Here is a 20,988-nt window from a genome sequence, read left to right as displayed (position 1 = left end):
AGAGGGTTTGGGGGGATGATCCCAAGTGATTCAAGTAGTCGCATGAGTTCATTCAAGTAGTCACATGCTGCCTCTTTACAAAGCATTTCAGGGTCCTCTGTCTTTGAGATGATAATTCTTAAAGAATGATCTATCTCACGGTTATCATTTTATAACCTCATCTTTATCTGTTTGGAAAACATATGTGTCTATTTAAGGCTTGCCAGGTGGAAAAACTCTTTAAAAATAAAATGCTGATGATATAGATGCAAATGAGAAAAATTGGGCGGCATCTTGTAACGTAGTGTGACTGCTGATCTCAGGTTCCGAGAAGGTGCGTGGAAAGTTAATGTCAGGGTGTGTAACAAAGATGTGTGCAAGAGAGTGGCATGTAAGAATGTTGTGGAAGAGGCTGAAAAGTAGAATGAACCTCTGATGTTTTTCAGCAAAAAACAAACAAAAAAACAGATATGCTTGTTGCAAATTGGGTATTGTTCCTTGAAGTTGGGGAAATCGAACTGCTCCATTTCTATTTTGTTTCTAACTTCCCTTTCAAGAACAGTGATCTCTGGAAAGGAAACATCTGGCACAGTAAAGAGAATGGAAACCCAAGACAGGTAAAGAGCGAGTCAGAGATCACCTTGTCACTGCAAGTAAATTCTGTTGTCCAGATGGAGACAATTTATCCACCAGGAACTACGTGTTCCTTATCCATGTAATTGTATACCCACTACTGGTCATCTTTAAGGGATTTCAGAGAAGAGGTGATAGAAAACTAAGAAAGGAACAGATGTTATTTTGATATTTGAAGAGAGCGTACAGATGTATCTTGGAAACCATCAATTGGTGAGTTTGACTCACATTACCCCAAGCAATTAGAAGGGAAATGGTAGGAAATCTCCCGGCGGTCCAGTGGTTAGGACTCAGTGCTCTCACTGCAGGGGGCCCAGATTCAATTCGTGTTCCAGGAACTAAGATCCCACAGGCCATGAGGTGCGGCAAAAAAAAAAAAAAAAAAAAGGGAAACGGTAATAGAAGGTGCATTGTTTGCTGGAAACAAGACATGTACAGTTAACCTCCTTTCTTGTTTTGGAGGAAAGCAGATGTGTAGGAATATAAGCCCAGGCCCTGCAGGCAGAAGTCCTGGCTCTGAATCATCATTTTGTCACAATTAACTGAATGAGTGTGGTTATGTCACATAATCTCTCAGAACTTCAGTTTCTTCCTATGTACATAATTACTCTCTTGGAATCATATGGGCCCATAGAGGTCAACCGTAGGCTGGTCCGAAAGGAAGCACAGCTCAGAATGCAAAAAAGAAATAAAAATTGCATTCTTATTTTCCTTTTTTCTTCAAATACATAAAAGGGGATCCAATTCAGAACCCTCAGCCATGCTGTTCATATCCCGTTTACTCTGCTCAGTTTTTTGTCCCTCAGCCGCTCCAGAGACTCAGACTTGACAGGTGCTGAGAGAGCTCTCTCCCTTACACCTAGACCACGTGGATTTTCTCCCCCTTTTCAACGCTGCCTCTCCTCACCTACTCACTCAGACCTCTATTCTTTATTATTTCTGGCTGACAACCAATTTCTCCAAGTCTTTCCCTTCCGAAGCCTTTCAGATCTATCTCCCTCTGTTAATTCTCTGTCACTCTCTGACTCTGATGTACGAAGAGCCCAGGACCGGTCTGGCTGAGACAGCCCTCCTTAGGAGACAGATGGGGTAGGGGACACATGGGGGATTGGGGAAAGCCATTAGGGCAGCCTGGCGGAGGGAGAGGGTCAGTGATCAATTTCACTCTTTCAGTGAGTTTTTAGTATATACCAGGCAGGTGCTTGGTGCTGGCGATAGAGCAGGGGGGCGACAGACGAAAGCTCTGCCCTCTTGGGCAGATACGTAGCGATAAGTAGTTTGCAAAAACAGAAGGTCGATGTTAGAAATGAGAGTAGGAGAAGTCACTTGGAGGGGCTGACATTTGAGTTAAGACCTGAAGGACAAGAAATAATGTTCCAGGCAGAGGGGACAGCAAGTGACCAGACCCTGAGCTTGGCGTGTTTGAGAAGCGGAAAGAGTGGAGCATGGGGAGGGAGAGGGAGATTTCTCGGAGCGATCTGGTAAGTCAGGTCACATTGTAGGACACAGGCTGTGGTGACAGTTTTGAGTTTTATTCTAATAAGTGAAATCACTGAAGGGCTCGAGCGAGAGAATGACAAAATATGATTTACACCTTTGAAAGCTTCCTCTGGCGGCTGCCTAGGGAGTGCATGGCCGTGGGGCGAGGTGGAAGCCCAAGGACCATTCAGGGAGACCCTGGCTCCAGTCCAGACAAGAGAAGGTGTGCCTGGAACCTGAGTGATAGGAGTCGAGATAAAGAGAAGTCGATAGATTTGAGGCAGAGCTGCTAAAAGCCTGGATGGGGGAAATGCGCAAAGGGGAGAAAGCAAGGATGTTCCATTTGGGGCATCCACTGAGATGGGGAAGCCTGGAAAGGGAAAAGGAAGTCAAGGGTTATGTTTTGGATATGCTGCATTAGACAAGACTATTAGACGTCCAGGAGGAGCTGTCAGCCAGGCATTTGGAGCGTATAAACGAGTCTGGAGCTCAAGGGGGAGGTCAGAGCTGCGCGTATAAATTTGGGTGTCATCACCAGAGAGACGGGATTCAAAGCCAAGAATCGGGATGAGCTCACTTAGCATTAGAAATAGCTGGAGAAGAGGAGATGAACCGGCAGCAGACAGTTCTAGGGCACGCCGGTCTTTGGAGGTTTGCAAGAGAGTCGAAGCAAGCGTAAGGAGACCGGGAGAGTATGATGTCATGAATCCGATAAGAGGAGGGTTTTCAGGACAGAGGGTGTTCAGTTGGGTCACGTGTTGCTGAAAAATCAAGTAAGATGGAAAGAGAGATGTGTCCATTGAATTTGGAGTATGGAAGATGTTTAAAAGCGTGAGGCAAGCAGTTTTAGCCAGATTTGAGTGGTCTGATGAGTGAATAAATTGTTGAGGAAGGGGAAGCAGTGATTTTAGAGAATTCTTTCGAGAATTCTTGCCTCCAAGGGAGGTAGAAAAGTGAGTTGGGAGGTGGAGAAAGACCGTGGAGTCAAGGGAGGAGGACCTCTGAATTCTTGGAAGAAGGATCCGCAGGAGGCTCTGGTTACACAAAAGGAAGAGATGGTGGGCCAGTGATTTTCTTAAGAAGGTGCTAAGGGCTGGGGACCCAGAGCCATGGGGGGCTACCGGCTTTTGATGGGAGCAGAGACTTTGTTTCTGTTGTGACTCATGGTAACCTGAAGAAGATGGGCAGTGTTAAGGACTGATCTGTGTCTTCACCAAAATTCATATGCTGAAGCCCTAACCCCTCAATTTGACTGTGTTTGGAGACAGGGTCTCTAGTGGGGTAGTTAAGATTAAATGAGGTCATAAGCTTGGGGCCCTCATCCAGTCGGACAGATGCCCTTATAAAAGGTGGAAGAGATGCCAGAGAGCTCTCTCTGCACGTGTGCACGCAGGAAAAAGTCCACGTGAGGGCACAGTGAGAAGGTGACCATCTGCAAGCCAGGAAGAGAGGTCTCATCAGAGACCAATCCCGGTGGCCCCTTGATTTTTAGCCTCCCGGACCGTGAGAAAAGAAATGCCTGTTGTTTAAGCCACCCGGCCTGTGCTGCTGAGTAGACTAATGGAAGCCCAGAAGGCAAGAGGTTTTAGATATAGTGGAAGATGTACGAAGGTGTTGCCCTTTGTGGGTTTCTGTTTCTGCAGTGGAGTATGAGGTAAGGCTATGAGGTGGGAGCGTAGGGGTTAGGAAGTGTGGGAGGTTGGTACAGAGGGAAAAAAGGAAGTAATGCTTTTGAGAGAGGAGAGTAAAGATTATTAGGGAAACATAGTAGACTTGCCAAACTTCAATGCCCACTTGAAGTTTGCAGAGCTGAATTTATTTTCACTTTATCATTTTTTTATTGAGATGAAATTCACATGCCGTAAAATAATCACGTAAAACACTTAAAATGTACAATTGAGGGCCTTCTAGTACATTCAAAACGTTGTGCAGCCATCAGCACTGTATAATTTCAGGACATTTCCATCTGCCTCAGAAGAAAAATCTGTAGCCATTCATCAGTCCCCGTTCCTCCAGTCCTTGCCAGCAGCTAATTTGCATTTTGGTTCAGTGGATTACCTGTTCTGGAGATGCCCTGTCCTTGAAATCATATAACATGTAGTCTTTTGTGCCTGACTTTTTTTACTTTAGCAAAGTGTTTTCCTCTTTCTTTTCTTTTTATTTTTTAAATTTTGTATTGGAGTATAGTGATTAACATTGTTGCGTTAGTTTCAGGTGTCCAGCAGAGTATCCATGTACAGTTCATAGACATATATGTATTCTTTTTCAAATTCTTTTTCCCATTTAGGTTATTGCGGAGTAATGAGCAGAGTTCCAAGTGAAGTCATTCAGCAGAGTTCGGTGATTTTTCTCCAGTATTTGGCTGGTCCAGGGTTGGCCCAGATGGCAGAGAGTTGGGTGCATCCAGGGCTCCACATTTGCCGGGCAAGGGCGACAGAGAGAGAGAGTGTTTTTGAGGGTGGGAGCTGGGGAAGGAGGGAAATGAAGACAGGAGTTTGTGTTGGAGGGAGATCACAATGAGATGAGTCACTGCAGAGAGAAATACTGGAGGAAGTGAGCTGGACAAGTAGAATGTATTAAGTTAACAGCGGTCAATTTGATTTATTATGTGAAACTGGTGGTTAAGACCCTTCCTAGCATTACAGTAGCAAGGTCATGGGAGCAACGTAAATGCCCATCGACAGAGGAATGGTTAAAGAAGATGTGGTACATATATACAATGGAATATTATTCAGCCATAAAAAGGAACGAAATTGGGTCTTTTGTAGAGACGTGCATGGACCTAGAGACTGTCATACAGAGTAAAGTAAGTCAGAAAGAGAAAAACAAATACCGTATATTAACGCATATATGTGGAACCTAGAAAATGATACAGATGGACCGGTTTGCAGGGCAGAAATAGAGACACAGACATAGAGAACAAACGTATGGACACCAAGGGAGGAAAGCGGCGGGGGGTGGTGGTGGTGGTGTGATGAACTGGAAGGTTGGGATTGACATGTATACACTGATGTGTATAAAATGGATGACTAGGGCTTCCCTGGTGGCGCAGTGGTTGAGAGTCCGCCTGCTGATGCAGGGAACACGGGTTCCCAGTCTGGGGAGATCCCACGTGCCGTGGAGCGGCTGGGCCCGTGAGCCATGGCCGCTGAACCTGCGCGTCCAGAGCCTCTGCTCCACAACGGGAGAGGCCACAGCAGTGAGAGGCCCGCGTACCGCAGGAAAAAAAAAAAAAGGATGACTAATAAGAACCTGCTGTATAAAAAAATAAAATAAAATTCAAAAATTCAAAAAAAAAAAGGATCCTTCACAGCACTATTCCAAGGATTAAATGTAAATACTTGGTAAGCTGTAAAGTGAATTATTAGGCTGGTAAAGTAATATCATAGATATATCTTGATTTCCTTAAGGTACTCCACTGTAGCTGTCACTCACAAGCTGGATTGATGAGTGACTAATTGCATTGTTGCAAAAACATTTTTGATTCTGCTTGTTTTTAGCTCTGGGCCAACTCCCTTGGCAAAATGGTCAGTACTTCCATCTCAGACAACCCTTAAGTAAGAAGTTTCAGGTGGGACATTGGATAAGTAAGGCTTTTTGGTGTTTTCCAGAAGCCAGAAATGACTAGATGGAAAAGATATCAAAGAATCATAATATTAATTTCAGGAATCTTAAGTGAAAAGTTGCAGGAACTCCGAAGGAATACATGCAGACAGTACCTTTTATACTTAGAATTGCTCAGGCAGAATGAGAATGTGATAGGACTTGTAAATTCCAAATTACATTCAGTTGTAGGTAATAAAGAGATTTAAGAAGTTGAGAAAATACGTATTATTACTGGGAAAGAAATAGAAGAGTTGAAAAAAATGATAATAAGTAGTTGGATCAGATGGACGCATTCGTTGCCTAGGGAAAACCCCACAGCTTTAAGAAAACTAATCATTCTGAATATTATATTTCTTGAATTAACAAATGTACTCATGTTTGGATAGAATTGAAAAAAGAATGTGAGATAATAAAATGCTAGCACTGTGTGTGCATGTGTCTCAGCTTTTACTGGATGCTCTTAATCAGGCAGACCTCCTTTTATTGCACTTCACAGATACTGCATTTATTACAAATCAAAGGTTTGTGGCAACTCTGCGTCCAGCAAGTCTGTTAGCGCCATTTTCCCAACAGCATCCACTGATCACTTCATGTCTCTGTGTCACATTTTGGTAATTCTCGCAATATTTCAAACTTTTTTCCCTAATGTTATATCTGTTATGGTGATCTGTGGTCAGTGATCTTTGCTGTTACTACTGGGACTCGCTAAAGGCTCAGATGATGGTTAGCAGTTTTTCGCAATAAAGTAGTTTTTAGGTAAGGTGTGTACATTGCCTTTTTAGACATAATGCTGTTGCACACTTAACGGACTACAGGATAGTGTCAGCATAACGTTTATATGCGCTGGGAAGCCAAAAAATTCGTGTGACTTGCTTTATTGTGATATTCACTTTATTCGGTGGTCTGAAACCAAACCCACAATGTCTCCGACGTGTGCCTGTATTCATATGCACCTAATTCCTGTAAAATTCTTGTAATGTTCCCAAAAGGTCTGTATAGCAGAAAAATGCAGGTTCAGACCAAAGGAGGATACCTCGACGCAGCTGTTTTGATGTCACAGTGCTTGGATTTCCTAGGCTCAAATTAAGGATTCACAGCAAATTGGTCTTCACTCAGGGTCATCCCTGTGCGTGATTTTCTTAGGTCACACCTTAGCCCCCCACGTGGCCTGACAGTTATGCGAGAACGGGGGGTTGCATGGTGTGGCTTGAAGAGCCCATTTCTCTCCAAAACTTGGGGCCTGCTTCAGATGCCGAATCCCTATCTTAGGGCCTCTGCCTGGGTGACTCACCCTCTCTGAATCCCAGTTTTGAGTGCCTGGGGCTGGCTTGGCCAGTGGTCAGTCCGTGGGGTGTGGGTGAGGCTCTGAGCGGCCGGAGCGGGGCCTGGGAGAGGGCAAGTGTTGTCCAGGGCAACAGAAGCCAAATCTCGGTGATGTGAGGGCGCTCACAGTGATTGCGCACCACGTCCAGGAGAGATCCCCGAGGTGAAAACAGGGAAAGGCAAATCTATCCAGTGGGAATCGGGTGGGAAGTTGAGAACTGGGTAGCTGTATGTACCCCCAGGGGAGTAAGAGGGGCCAGAGCACCTCCAGAGGCTCAGTGATTCAGTCCTCAGTCTAGACCAGAAGGGGGCTGTCTTTGCCACCAGGGTTGGGTGATGAGGGCAGAAAAACACTCCTTAAAGACTTCTTAAATTTTTTTTTAATTGAAGTTGATTTACAATGTTGTGTTAATTACTCCTGTACAGCGAAGTGGTTCAATTATACACATATATACATTCTTTTTTTTAAAATACTCTTTTGCCTTATGGTTTATCACAGGATACTGAATATAGTTCTCTGTGCTCTACAGTAGGACCTTGTTGTTTATCCATCCTATAGATACTCGCTTACATCTGCTGACCCCATCCTCCCACTCCATCCCTCCCCGATTAAAGTTTTTTTTTTTAACACAGGTATGTTCATTGTGAAGTGCGGTCCATTAAAAACTCATTAGAACTCATTACCACGTATGATCCTACTCACAAACTCTAGTTTTCCAGATGCGTAGCAGATGGGACTAGGAATTAGCCGAAGAGCGAGAAGGACCATCCTCCAGGGGGAAGGTGTGTAAGGGGGACATGAGATGATGCAGGAAAGAGGCCCTGTGACGAGCAGAGGCACAGGGCGTGAGCCCTGCTAAGTGGCAGAAAATCCAGAACCAGACCCAGTAGCTCTGACTTAACAGGATTCGGATTATTCCAAATCTCCGTAAAATAACATCAGGACATTTTATCAGCTGGGAAATTGTGAATATGCAGATATGAGATTAATACACCATAATGTAATCAAGAGTTCAGTGTTGTTGAGTATTGCTCCTGAGTTTCGTGAAATGAGACTTGATCGACTACACCGCTCAGAACCCAACACCTCATTGGAGTAATCGTATTTCCTCTTTTCATGGATTGTTACATTGTGCTGTTTCCTTGTTGAATTTCATCTGTGATTACATTGCTCCAGTTTGAGGTGGATCGGTCTCCAAGGACACTGTCATAACCCTTCCTAATTATGATTTCCCTAAGCACAGTACATTTGGTGAGCCAGCTCTCTGACACTTTCATTCATTATTAATGAGAGCATTTTGACATCATTTTAACTGCAGTAAAATCTCAATTAAAGAGAATGAACAGAGACCGGGTTCTTCTGGTTAATTAAATCTTATAATTATCTGGGGGTTAATCAGAAGATCCTTTTGGTTCTAATTCTTCCTGTTGACTTTTATTTTCCTAGAATTTTATTTTACTTTTCAGTCTGATCAGCTCTAGAATCTCTTTTTCCCTGGATAAGTTATCATCTTCAAGTACCTCAGGTTCCTTGATCATTTATTCATTCATCCATTTGCTCAAATTTATTAGGGAGCTACTAATAGGTAAGGAAGACGAAATCACGTCAAAGGCAGACATAGAAATGTGTCACAGGGAATCAAGGGAAAATTCTGGAGGTTGCTTTTTGAACAAATTCTAGTTTATAATTTTTTTTTATGAGAACAAAGGGAGCTTTAGAAGATCAAATAAAAAGTATAAATAGTGAGTCAGACAGCACATGAAGTGGAGATTCCAACATTCGTTTTTTGCTTATGTTGCTTTTAATGGCATTTGAGATTAAAGGTCAAATAGAATTCAACACAGTAACCCTTGTAAAGCTTGATAATCTATAGTTGAAGATTCTAACTATTCATCTCTTCACCCAAAACTTCACTTCTCAACAAGATGTGTCTTTATTGCACTTTTCATGTCTGTTTACCTCAAATCCTAACCAGCAAAATGGGTACTTAAATTTTTTTATTTTTAAATTAATTTTTATTGGAGTGTTGTTGCTTTACAGTGTTGTGTTAGTTTCTGCTGTACAGCAAAGTGAATCAGCTAAATGTATACATATATCCCGTCTTTTTTGGATTTGCTTCCCATTTAGGTCACAGAGCATTGAGTAGAGTTCCCTGTGCTATACAGTAGGTTCTCATTAGTTATCTGTTTTATACATAGTAGTGTATAAATGTCAATACCAATCTCCCAATTCATCCCACCCCCTCCTTCCCCCCTTGGTATCCGTAAGTTTGTTCTCTACATCTGTGTCTCTATTTCTGCTTTGCAAATAAGTTCATCTGTACTATGTTTCACATATAAGCATTAATGTACAATATTTTTCTCTTTCTGACTTACTTCACTCTGTATGACAGTCTCTAGGTCTATCCACATCTCTGCAAATGGAACTATTTTGTTCCTTTTTATGGCTAAATAATATTCCATTGTATCTATGTACTACATCTTCTTTATCCATTCCTCTGCTGATGGACACTTCGGTTGCTTCCATGTCCTGGCTATGGTAAATAGTGTTGCAGTGAACATTGGGGTGCATGTATCTTTTTGAATTATGGTTTTCTCTGGGTGTATGCCCAGGAGTGGGATTGCTGGGTCATACGGTAGTTCTATTTTTAGTTTTTTAAGGAACCTCCACACTGTTCTCCATAGTGGCTGCGCCAATTTACATTCCCACCAACAGTGCAGGAGGGTCCCTTAGTTTACAGTTTTTTCATCATTGCCTTACACAACATGGGTCACAGAAAAAAATCTTTATTGACAGCCAGATTCCAGTGAGCTTTCTGTTGACTGAATGAAGTAGTTCCCCTCTTTACATTTCAGAATTTCAAATATCATCATTATTCTGTGATAGGACCTTCTGCCTCATTTCACATTTATAAAATTGCCGCAGTGAGATGACATTCCACTTGCTATTTTAGTTTATTATGACACACTCTTCTCATAATTTTATTTCGTATTTCAGGTGCGGCCAAATGTTTGGACATGATTTCTGAAAGATTTTCTGCACTGATTTTCATTCTGATGACACTAACCTGAATTCCACAACTAAGCCCAGACAGCCTTTGTAAGATCCACCAGTTTTGATTAGATCAGTAAATTAAGATTTTGCTCGCCGACCAGATGTGTTCAGCAACCAGCCTTTGGGGTATTTCTGTCTTGACAGCATATATTTCCCTGGAGCCTCCGCACTGACTGGGCAGCTTCTCCATACTGGAGTCCAGTCTTGGCATCAGTTTTCATTGCTTCAGATTTCCCTTGCTCTGCTGATCGGAAACCATCGTACCACCCTATTAAACTTTGTTCATTTTGTTATTTAAGAAGATTCCATTCAGTTTTCTACACGAGGTCCCCAGCGTTTGACCCTGATGTTATCAAACCAAACTTGGGTCTCCTCGCCCGCCATGCAGCAAAGCCAATCCGCTGAGACCAGGTTGTGGTGGAGGAAAATACGGCGTTTATTGCAGGGCCCAGCAAGGAGAACGGACAGATAATGCTCAAAAGACCTGAACCCCCTGATGGCTTTCAGGGAATAGTTTTCAAAGGCAACATTTGGGGGAGGGCTGCAGGGTGCATGACTCTCTTCTGATTGGTTGGTGGTGAGGTAACAGGGTGATGTTTCCAAAATCTCAGTCATCGACCTTCTGGCTCTAGCCAGTCTGGGGTCTAGTGTTTGTGGTCAGTATGTAGTCACCATCCTCCACCTGGGTGGGGGAGAGGTTCCTGAAGAAGCCCACAGAGATATGCATCAGATATGCATATCCCTTGAGGAGGAATTAGGACTCTGTTTTATCACTGAACTCTCGTCATGACTTTTCTTGTTAAACTGCTCTTCCTTTGTTTCTGCGTTCGCTCACTTCCTAATTAGTAACTGCTTGTGCCTGCTCTTTGGAACTCAGGGAAGACCTAGGAGACTAAAGCCTTTTTCTACAAACTAGTAATGGGGAGGAGGGGCAAGGAAGGGCTTTTGTACCCAGGAGGGCCCTGCAGGGTCCTGCTCGGTTTCACTAATGCTTTCCTGAAAATGAGTATGAAATATGAATATATTAAAATGAGCTATGAACTTACAGGTTATAAGAGGGTCTTTGCTCTTTGATGACTAAACGTATAACAGTGGTTATGGTTCTAATATTTAAGTATTTTTAAATTATCAAGTGCTGTCACACAGCACCAGAGAGTCAGTACGGAATGTAAATAAAAGTTATTTTCTCATTAAAGGTCTTATCTCAGAAGTCACTTCTCCAAGTTTTATTGAAGAGATATTTAGTTGCCAGAGGAATTTCCTCATTTGTTTTTTGGTTGGGACAAAGAACTTCATGACCGCGGTTGCATAGCTGATAGGGACACTTAAGTGTGGATTTTACGGACATTTTAGAGATGTTTCCAACACATGTCCATTGGCCTTTTTTCAGAAGACATTGCATCCTCCAACTACATCCAGTTTGCTTGAATAATGCCCGTTGGAGCGGTGTGTTTGACGGGCTGGTTAAGCCTGAGTGAAGGTGTTAGGGATGGTGGGTGTGTGTTCTCTGTTGCAGAGCTCCCAGGAGGATGAACACTGGGTCTGACTCAGGAAAGCAATTATGTTAAATATTCTCAGTACCGTACATCTCCTCTTACAATATTTCCTTGGTTGAGCTCTTCATCTGAAAAAGAAAAAAAAAAACCTCTTCTTTAGTGACATGGTAACTTAGCTCATTTTACTCTTGTAATTCTGTCAAGTGTTTCATTGGTTTCTCCCCACTCATGCTTCTGGCCATAGGACAGGCCCACATTTCTTGAAAGTCTTACTCTAGACTATTATGAAAAATCTATCAGAGCGGATGAACGTGATCCAGGAGGCTTATAATGCTTTGTCAAAGCGTGATCCTCAGTCCGGCAGGATTGGCGTCACCTGGGAGCCGGTTAGAAATGCAGACTCTCAGGCCCCATCCCAGAGCTGCATTTTAGTAAATTTCCCGGGTGATTCATGGGCACATTGCAGTTTGAGAAGCCCTGCTTCGAGAGGCATCCCGTGATCTTGACGGCCGCCTTGAGCACTCCTGCTGAGCACTGCTTAGGTGGCTCTCTGTTCCAGTCACTGCTGAGCGTTCTTTATGCATTCTCAGTTACAAACTTTGCATCAGATCCGTCAAAGAGATAGTATCACCCCCGTTCTGCACACAGAGCTGAAAGCACAGAGGGGCTAAATAATTTTTAAGGGGCTAAGCATCGAGTGTGTAGCAGAGTAGGCATCTGAACTGTGATGTCTGCCACCAAAGTTTGTCCTCTCTATCAGGTAGTGTTTATTCAATCTGCAGATGCTTCCAACACGCTCATTCAGAGTGTTAAAAGATAATTTTAATAAAAAGGTAAAATCGTGGCTCTCATACAGATATGAAAATGAACACTTTTAAAAATTTTATTTAACTCATCAGTGAGGAAGCTGGTATGGGGTGACAGCCAGTTCAAAGGAACAGACGCATTTGTAGGTCAGCAATATTGAGACGAACGTGGCAATGGAGGCAAAACAGGTTTTCCCACTGTGGGGAAGGGTTGTCTCTCCACTGGACATAACGCATTTGCATGCCTGTAGACAAGGATCGTTTTATGTTGCTATCACTTAACTTCAATACATAGAATTGCAAAATAGCTCTGTTAAAGGACAGGCAGCAAGGCAGATTTTATTCAGTACTACTGAAATGGGTGTAGGGACCCCTGCAGTGGAGTTTTGCTGTAGGGGAGAGAGATGGGACTCAACTCTGAATCCAACAAGGAAATGTGGGAATTTATAGCCAAGGAGCAGGTGGGGGTCAGTGGAGGGAACGTCAAGGGGTAAGGGATGATTCTCGCCAAACCAGCCTGCTAGGAATCTTGCCAAAGGCAGACCAGGGTGATTGGATATCGCTTGGAGGATGGTGGAGGTTGAGGAATTTGGTCAGATAGCAAGGGTGGTCACACCTGGAGGATGGGGGATTCTGGATGAGCTGACTTGGCAGGGTTCTTGTTAAAACTGGTCTCTTAAGGACATGCCCACAAATGGGTCCTAGTTGAAAAAGACCTCAGAGGAACTTGACTAGAGTTTGGTCAAGGAGAGACCATTTGTCAGTTCCTGTAGACTCAGAATCAGGTAACCCGGAGTGGCGAGTGCTGTAGACAATGAATAGCTCTCCACTGAAGAACAAATTTTTCCCTGTAAGGGGAGGTAGAAGAGCACAGTGCCTAAGAACACAGACATGTAGTGGTCTGGGTTCAAAACTCTACTCCAGTTCTAACAGAGTGACTTTACGTATGTTCTTTAATCTTCCAGTGTCTTATTGCTCTCATCTGTAAAATGGGCACAGTCCCTACCTTGTATATTCATTGTGAGGAGTAGATGACACGTGAATAAAGTTGACGACAATACGTAGAGTTGCTGTTATCATCTTCATGTCTAACCAGGAAGGCATATCAGAATTTTTGCATCAAGGAATGTGGATCTTAGTGTCAAAAATATACTCAGTTTATCCAGGGTTTGCAAATTCAAAGCACGTTAAAGAAAGGTCAGAATAATCTTGGCTGTATCAAGTAAGAAAATATTGTTGGAGGTGGCTTTTAAAAGACTTGGAAACACTGCACTGAGAGCAGTTCCATCCTGTCTACACTTTTGAGTTGATCTCAAGGCCCCGAGGATCTCACACTTCAGGACCAGTGAAAAGAGGCACGGCTGGTCCAGTCCAGTTCTCAGTCTGCTCCTATTTTATTTTACCTCTCCTTTGACCCTCCTCTTGCCCATCTGGACTTGAAGTTTCAGTTAGCCTCCATATCAGACTTGTCCTTCTGGTAACCCTTACTTCAACCTGCTTAGGTAAGGCGGTGCTCTCTGTGTGCCTCGGAGGACTTCTACCTAAACCAGGTCCACCTGTTCCCCTTGGGCAAGCTGTGGAGTGGAGGAGCCTGCAAGTTACATGGAGTGAAAGTCTTTTAGGTTCAGTACTCTTGATCCTTCCTTTAACTCTATTGTGGTGGCAGTGATACCGTTAATGGTTTAGGGGAGATTGTGTGCTTCAGTGGGTACGTTGGCATCGTTCAGATCACACACCTCGCGTTAGCTGATGCCGATCGCCTGGGAACAATTTTACAGCTCTGCAAGCTGTAGTTAGCTCAGAGCCACACAAACTAATTCTTATCTCGAAATATGCAAATTACATCCTATCTGGTAGCAGTCCAATGGACTTCCTTCTATTTGCACATTCGTTTCAGTACTTCTGATCTATAAGTCTGTGTGTTCTGTGGCTTCTGCTTTGAACTGGTTCCCTCATGGGGAATAAACGAAAATCTTTAATGCATGTTCATGTCACATCTGTATGGTATTGATGATTGTCCATTTTTGAAAACTATCTTTCCACAGTGGTGGAGGGACCAGAATACCTTAGGGTAACTGATTTAGTAAGAGAGTTAGTTAATTAATCGTTGTCAAGGGTAACCAAAGACAGGTAAAAGTCAAAGTGAAAAACCAAGTTAGCAGGGATTACTTGTAGAAATTTCTGCAAGTTAAGGTGGCTGCAGTGTTCATGTATAAGGAAGTGAAATTCTAATGTAGCCATTTTCATAGCAGTTCTTAATATTTTGAATTAAGTGATGTCCACCAAAACACAGATTCATGGTTTCTTGAAAGTAACGTGATGGTGGGAATCCACCAAGCCAGCATCCATTCTGCAGACTCAGTATGGTAAGCGTGTGCTTGTCTGTCCTCTGCACCACACTCTTTGCTCCAAGGCGACAGGGACACGGTCTTGTCCCCGTCCTTTCTGCAGTAGCCATAGTTCTCTGTGGCACAGATGCCTGGTGAGTGACTGAACAAAGAGGTTGGCCAGGGTCTTCCCCTCATCTCTGTAGACACCAAGACTTGATTTCATCGGTTCTTGGGTCTGATTTCAAAGGCAGACTTGTGTTCACCACACGCGTAAGCCAGAATATTAATTTGTCCGTTGAAAAGAGTAATCAGACTCTCCCGGTAGGCTGGGATGCTTGCCTTTCTCCCTCGGGGAGCTTGCATCACGGGGTGCACATGATAGTCAGGTGTTTGCTTGATGACCTTGAAGTGAGCACAGCTGGCCCCTGCCCCCTCTGTCCTAGAGCTGGCAGGCCAGCTGTCACACCAGCGGACCGGGGGGTTTCTGCCGATGGTCAGGACGCACTCCTGTCTCATCAGCGTCTCTTCCCAGGAACGGGGAAGGAGTGTGCAAGGTACGTAGATAGAACGATTCCTATTCTTTGGGCTTCCCATTTTTAGGCTGTGTTCCCCATGTGTTAAGAAATTCTTTCTTCAGAGACAGAAAGTTGATTCGGTTTTAAGCTTTTCATTTAGATTCACAACTCAGTTTGTGCCCCCTTTCTGGCCACTGTAAATAGAGTTTGGATGTCTCAAGAACTTGGGACTTCCCTGGTGGTCCAGTGGTTAAGAATCCGCCTTCCGATGCAGCGGACATGGGTTCAATCCCTGGTCGGGGAACTGAGATACCACATGCCACAGGGCTACTGAGCCCGTGAGCCACAACTAGAGGGAAGCCCATGCGCCACAACAAAGAGCCCGCGTGCCACAACTAAGACCCAACACAGCCAAAACTAAATTAATTAATTTAAAAAATAATAATTTGGATGTTCTTGGCACTCTTCAGTAACTTACAAGCAAGTTATTCTTTGGGATGTTTTATTTGTCTGGGGACTGAATGCATATTGCATTAATTAAAAGTCTTTAACTCTGTGTTTTAGTGGTCCTTGTGGATACCGACTAAATAATGATGACAGGGCTTCCCTGGTGGCGCAGTGGTTGAGAGTTCGCCTGCCGATGCAGGGGACGCGGGTTCGTGCCCCGGTCTGGGAGGATCCCGCATGCTGCGGAGCGGCTGGGCCCGTGAGCCCTGGCCGCTGAGCCTGCGCGTCCGGAGCCTGTGCTCCGCAACGGGAGAGGCCGCGGCAGTAAGAGGCCCGCGTACCGCAAAAAAAAAAAAAGATAATGATGACATTACTTTGTAGGGACTGAATCACTTGTTCTGGTTAAGAGATATTCTTTGCATTTTCAGAGCCTTAATTATCATTAGTTTTCAGTACCCATTGTAGTCTCTAAGCTTCTTGCTATATTGTGAAATCTTGCCAGTTGGTTTTCAATTCAAGTCTGACTTATGAAGATAGAATTTCAGATCAGCCACATAGATAACAATGATAGCAGAAATGCTTGTTTTTGTGTATCTTTCCCCTAATCTTATTAAAGATTTTTTTCCCCTGTGACATACTGAAGTGATGAAAACGTGCCTGAAGGCTTGGTTGCCGGTACCAAAAAAATAAATCCTATAATTAAATAATAAAAGCAATCAAAATCCATAATCTAAGACTCGCAAGGAATGGAAAAAGAGGAATTTGTACCACTTAATGGTTAGCAAACAGTCAGTAAAAGATGAGACTGGAATTACGGTCAAGGGCCAGGTCCTGGATGGCTCCGTGTGTCCCTCTGAGGCTGAGGGGGGACACGGAAGGGAAATGACACGATCAAATGTGTTAGCAGGACCACCCACCTGGGGACCATGAGGATGGAGCAGAAGGGAAAGGGCCTAGCGTACTGGACACCATGAATTTATCAAGGCACCAACCCACCTACCTGGGTGATTTTGTTCCCAGCAGTCCTTGGGGGCAGGTATAGGAATGCATTAGGCCAGATGCTGTATTGCTCCATTATGGCAGATTTGCAAGGTGGATGTGACAGAATGTTGAAGGAGCAGGAACTTGGGCATGCTGGTGAGATGCTACCCATGCTACTCATGAGCAGACAAGCAATCTTGTCTAGTGACGGGCAAGCAGAGATTGTGATCTTGTAATGGAGCAATTAAAGAGACGTTGGCAGGGCAGTTGTTAGAGCCATCTCAGCTCTCTGGTCTGGGACGCCTCAAGCACTAACTTGGTTCATCAGGTTCTAGCAGATCTCCAGGAGGATGGCCACCGTCCCTCCGTGACTTGTCCTGGGAGGCTGTCTCCACTGTGTATTTGGCAGATGGTATGTGGGGTGATTCTTTTCTCTTCTTTGGCTAATTCTGGTAAGAAGTTCTTTAAAAGGGCTTTCACCAGCAAATTGAAATTAAAAAAAAAAAAGCTATCAGAGTTGATGGAAAGATAATTATTATCTTTATAATAGATAATTATCTATTATCTTATTTTGAACCCATGAGAGTCTGGCCCCAGAGATTTTGGTTCTTAGAGGTTTTTTTTGTCTCCCAGACCCAACTGCTCAGACCGCCAAATTGAGTTAGTTTGGGGGGGGCAGGGGTTCCTCTCCGTTCATATCCTAGACTTCTACCTACAGCAGCTCTGATGTGCTTTCTCTGCTGCTTTCTTTACCATTTCAAGTTCTCCCTGAACATCCAGTCCTTTTGGATGGGCCATTCCAACCTGATCCCCAGTCATCCTTCCTCAGGTTATAAATCAGCCCACACGACTTGTAGCCATCGCATCTTCTGCCAGGTTACTTATGACCCCAGGTCTTTGGATTTCCTACTTTCATCTCCTTGTATTTCTCTCTGTCCCCTTTGCCTCGTGTGAGAGATGTCCCCAAATCAGAAGTTGAGGAGGATTTATTCTAATGTCTTCGTCTGTGGTGGATGCCATCTTCTCAAATAGGATCATGACCTCTCTCAACTCAAACCTGGGAAGGTTTCTTCTTTCCCTCTCTCAAGAGCAAGTAACTCCCTTGTGGTTTTCCTCATGAGCTCAGATCTAAGGAGCGTCTAATTCTCACTTATTCCCACAACGGAGACGACTGATGGTCTAGCCCTCTCCCTGGAAGGTCTAATGCCTTCCACTTCTCCACGGGTCCTGGCATCTCTTACGGTGTCAGGTCTTCAGGCATCTTAAAACATGGCGGTTATATTGTTAATTTGTATTTCTGTCACTTTGAATAACAAACGTTGTTGAAAACAGCACGAACTAGGAGTCTTGTCTAAGAGGCAGTGAAAGGGGCTATATTGGCCAGATGCCTAATGTAGACAAACATTTGAAGTTTATGGGTTCCACAGGTCAGTGTTTTAGCATTTTCCTAGGAAGATTTTAATGACATTAGATGAAAAAGAAGAAAACTAGGAAGATCCTTTGAATGAAAAGGGGGCAGGAGAGAAAGAGAGAACTCAAGGGGCTCCCCTTTCTGTTCCTTTTACTGTGAAATGACTTCTGTGGGTGGGAGAAGTATTACCATACCATCCCCTATTGTAATAACAACAACTGAGGATACAACACAGAATGCATTTAGGAGAACAAGAACACAACATTTATTCAGTAACTTTTGTGTATCCGCTGTTTTTATACCCATCCCATGTTATCCCTTGTCTTGGTCCATTCAGGCTGCTAGACCTGGACCGGGTGGCGTATAACTACCAGAAATTAATCTCTCACAGTTCTGGAGGCTAGAGGTCCAAGGTCATAGCATGTACAGGTCTGGTGTCTGGAGAGCCCACTTTCCCATAGACAGCCATCCTCTCATTGTAACCTCACAAGGCGGTAGGGGACCAGGAAGCCCTCTTGGGCCAATTTTATAAGGGCACTAATCCCATTCATGATCACCCCCTCCTCATGACTTCATCACCTCCCAAAGCCCCACCTCCTAATACCATCACCTTGGGGGCGAGGGTTTCAACCTATGAATTTTGGGGGGATACAAACATTTAATCTGTAGATCCCTATAAACTACCTTATTGAGTAAATATTTAAAAAGGAAACTCTTGGATTTAAAGGCCAAGGTCAGAGAGTGGAGCCCAGATTCAAGGCTGGCCCTGCTGGCTGACACCTAAAGCCCCTTTTGTCCCTCTGGCTTCATTCTTCACTCTCTCACCTCCACTTCCCCACAGGTACCCTCATGTGCTTTCCCATGGGCCTTCTGTGATTTCAGTTGGGCAAAGCTGTTTGGACTTTTTATTAACAAGGATACTCTCCGATTTAAGGAAAGTGCTCTGACACCAAACCCTGGGTGCCTGTTTGTCACAGTTTCACAAATTCAGTCTTGCGAAGCCATCAGAATTCAAAGCACTGCTGGCTCAGTAATTCACTTCATTAACGGTGCTGCCTGAAAAAAATACACAGCAAATTAGAAATAAACAAATCCTTGGAAAGTACGGTAATACATTCAGAAAGCACAGCAGGTGAGGCACATAGACAGAAGGAGGACGGAAGTGGGGAGGGGGGGACTTCCCTGGTGGCGCAGAGGTTAAGAATCCACCTGCCAATGCAGGGAACACGGGTTCGAGCCCTGGTCCGGGAAGATCCCACATGCCGCGGAGCAACTAAGCCTGTTCGCCACAACTACCGAGCCTGCTCTCTAGAGCCCGCGAGCCATAACTACTGAGCCTACGTGCCACAGCTACTGAAGCCTGCATGCCTAGAGCTCGTGCTCCACAGCAAGAGAAGCCATGGCAGTGAGAAGCCCACTCACTGCAACGAAGAGTAGCCCCTGCTCACCGCAACTAGAGAAAACCCGCGCGCAGCAACGAAGACTCAATGCAGCCAAAAAAAAAAGATAAAGAGGGATTTTGTGAGCCCATATGTATTTTGTGCACTGTCTTTTTAGACAGCACTTCTGGAGGATTAATTATGAATCTCTCTTGTTTATATCTTTATCTTGATACCTCCTGCCACCTCACCTCCCATATCCAACTTATTATGAAGTCCTGGCAGTTTTACCTCCAGAATAGATCTCAAATCTGTCAGCCTCTCTTCCTGCCGATGGGCAAGTGGATGTGGGCTTCTGGTCCACTCTTGGATCCTGATTGCCTCTTTCTCTGGCCACAGAGGATGATTGCCCTTTTCTGACAACCACTGTGCAGTCAGGTCGGGCATGCAGCTAGTTCTGGCCAGGCTGAAGCATCCGGATACAGAGGAAGACCTTCCAGCACTTTCTTCTCCTGCCACAGCGATTATGGAAGTGGGTTGTTGAAAGGAAGGTGCCCCAAGAGCGCAGTATGCAGTATTCCTAGATCGCGGGGAGCACGGCCGCCCTAGAGAGCTACCCAGTGTCTAGTGGGCATTTCTTGAGTAAGAAACAGACCTTTATGATGCAAAGCAACTGCCGTTGGGGGATGTCTGTGAGCGCATCATAGTCTGTTCCATCCTGGCTGGCAAAGCAAGTTGCCGTCCTCTCTCTCCTGGAGCCCTGCAGAAGCCTCCTAACTGTCCCACCTTTTCTGTAGTCCTGCTTCCTCTCGTTTCATTTCTCAGTCAACTACTTAAAGCGCACCTGAGGCCAGGCCCATCCATCACTCCCTGCCCCTAAGCTATTGCTCCCTGTGTCCTTAGGGTCCATTCTAAACCTGGTTCACCAGGCCTGTGTGCTCTGGCCCTTACTTACTGCTCCAGACACCCATTAGCCTTTCAGCCTTGAGCCCCACCGGCCTCCTTTCAGCTCCTCACACATTCTGGGGCCTTTGCACATGCTTTCCCCTCTATCTGGAATGTTCCCCCCTCTTCCCAAAGTAACGCCCTTGGATTACCCTGGGGATCTGCACCCAAATGACACTTTCTCAGAGGCCCCCCGGCCCCCAGGGTGCAGGCAGCTCCCCATGGCACCCACTGCTGTCTTCAGGATCCTGATAACCACAGATCAGAATTCGGTATTCATTCCTGTGGTTGGTTGGTTGATATACATCGTTCTCTTTAACCGGACTGCAGGCTCCACTAGGGAAAGGGACTGTGTGCTGTGTTATCCAGCTCGGTATCCCGAGTCTCCTGTGCGTGGCTCCCAGCACATATTAGATCCTCAGCAGATACCTTCAGGATGATTAAATAGACACACTACCAGGAAGTTGGAGTTGTGTGCATGTTTTCGAAGTGTAGGGAAAGTGGTGGTTGATATATTTTTGAGCATTTACTGTGGTAGGCGTGGTACCAGGTGCTTTTCATTGTTCCCTCTATCGTGTATATATCATGACAATAGCACTATGG

At 44.5% G+C, this 20,988-nt stretch overlaps 1 protein-coding gene across 1 annotated transcript in view; it reads left to right on the top strand.

Annotated features, from left to right (window-relative positions):
* The window catches only part of ST8SIA6 (ST8 alpha-N-acetyl-neuraminide alpha-2,8-sialyltransferase 6), a 150,350-nt gene that overhangs the window by 59,182 nt on the left and 70,180 nt on the right, over window positions 1-20,988 (top strand). The window lies entirely within an intron of this gene.

The sequence above is a fragment of the Tursiops truncatus genome, chromosome 2 (assembly GCF_011762595.2).
Source record: "Tursiops truncatus isolate mTurTru1 chromosome 2, mTurTru1.mat.Y, whole genome shotgun sequence".
NCBI lineage: Eukaryota > Metazoa > Chordata > Mammalia > Artiodactyla > Delphinidae > Tursiops > Tursiops truncatus.
The sequence above is the reverse complement of the archived record's forward strand: the minus strand, read 5'-3'. Positions and strand labels throughout refer to the sequence as shown.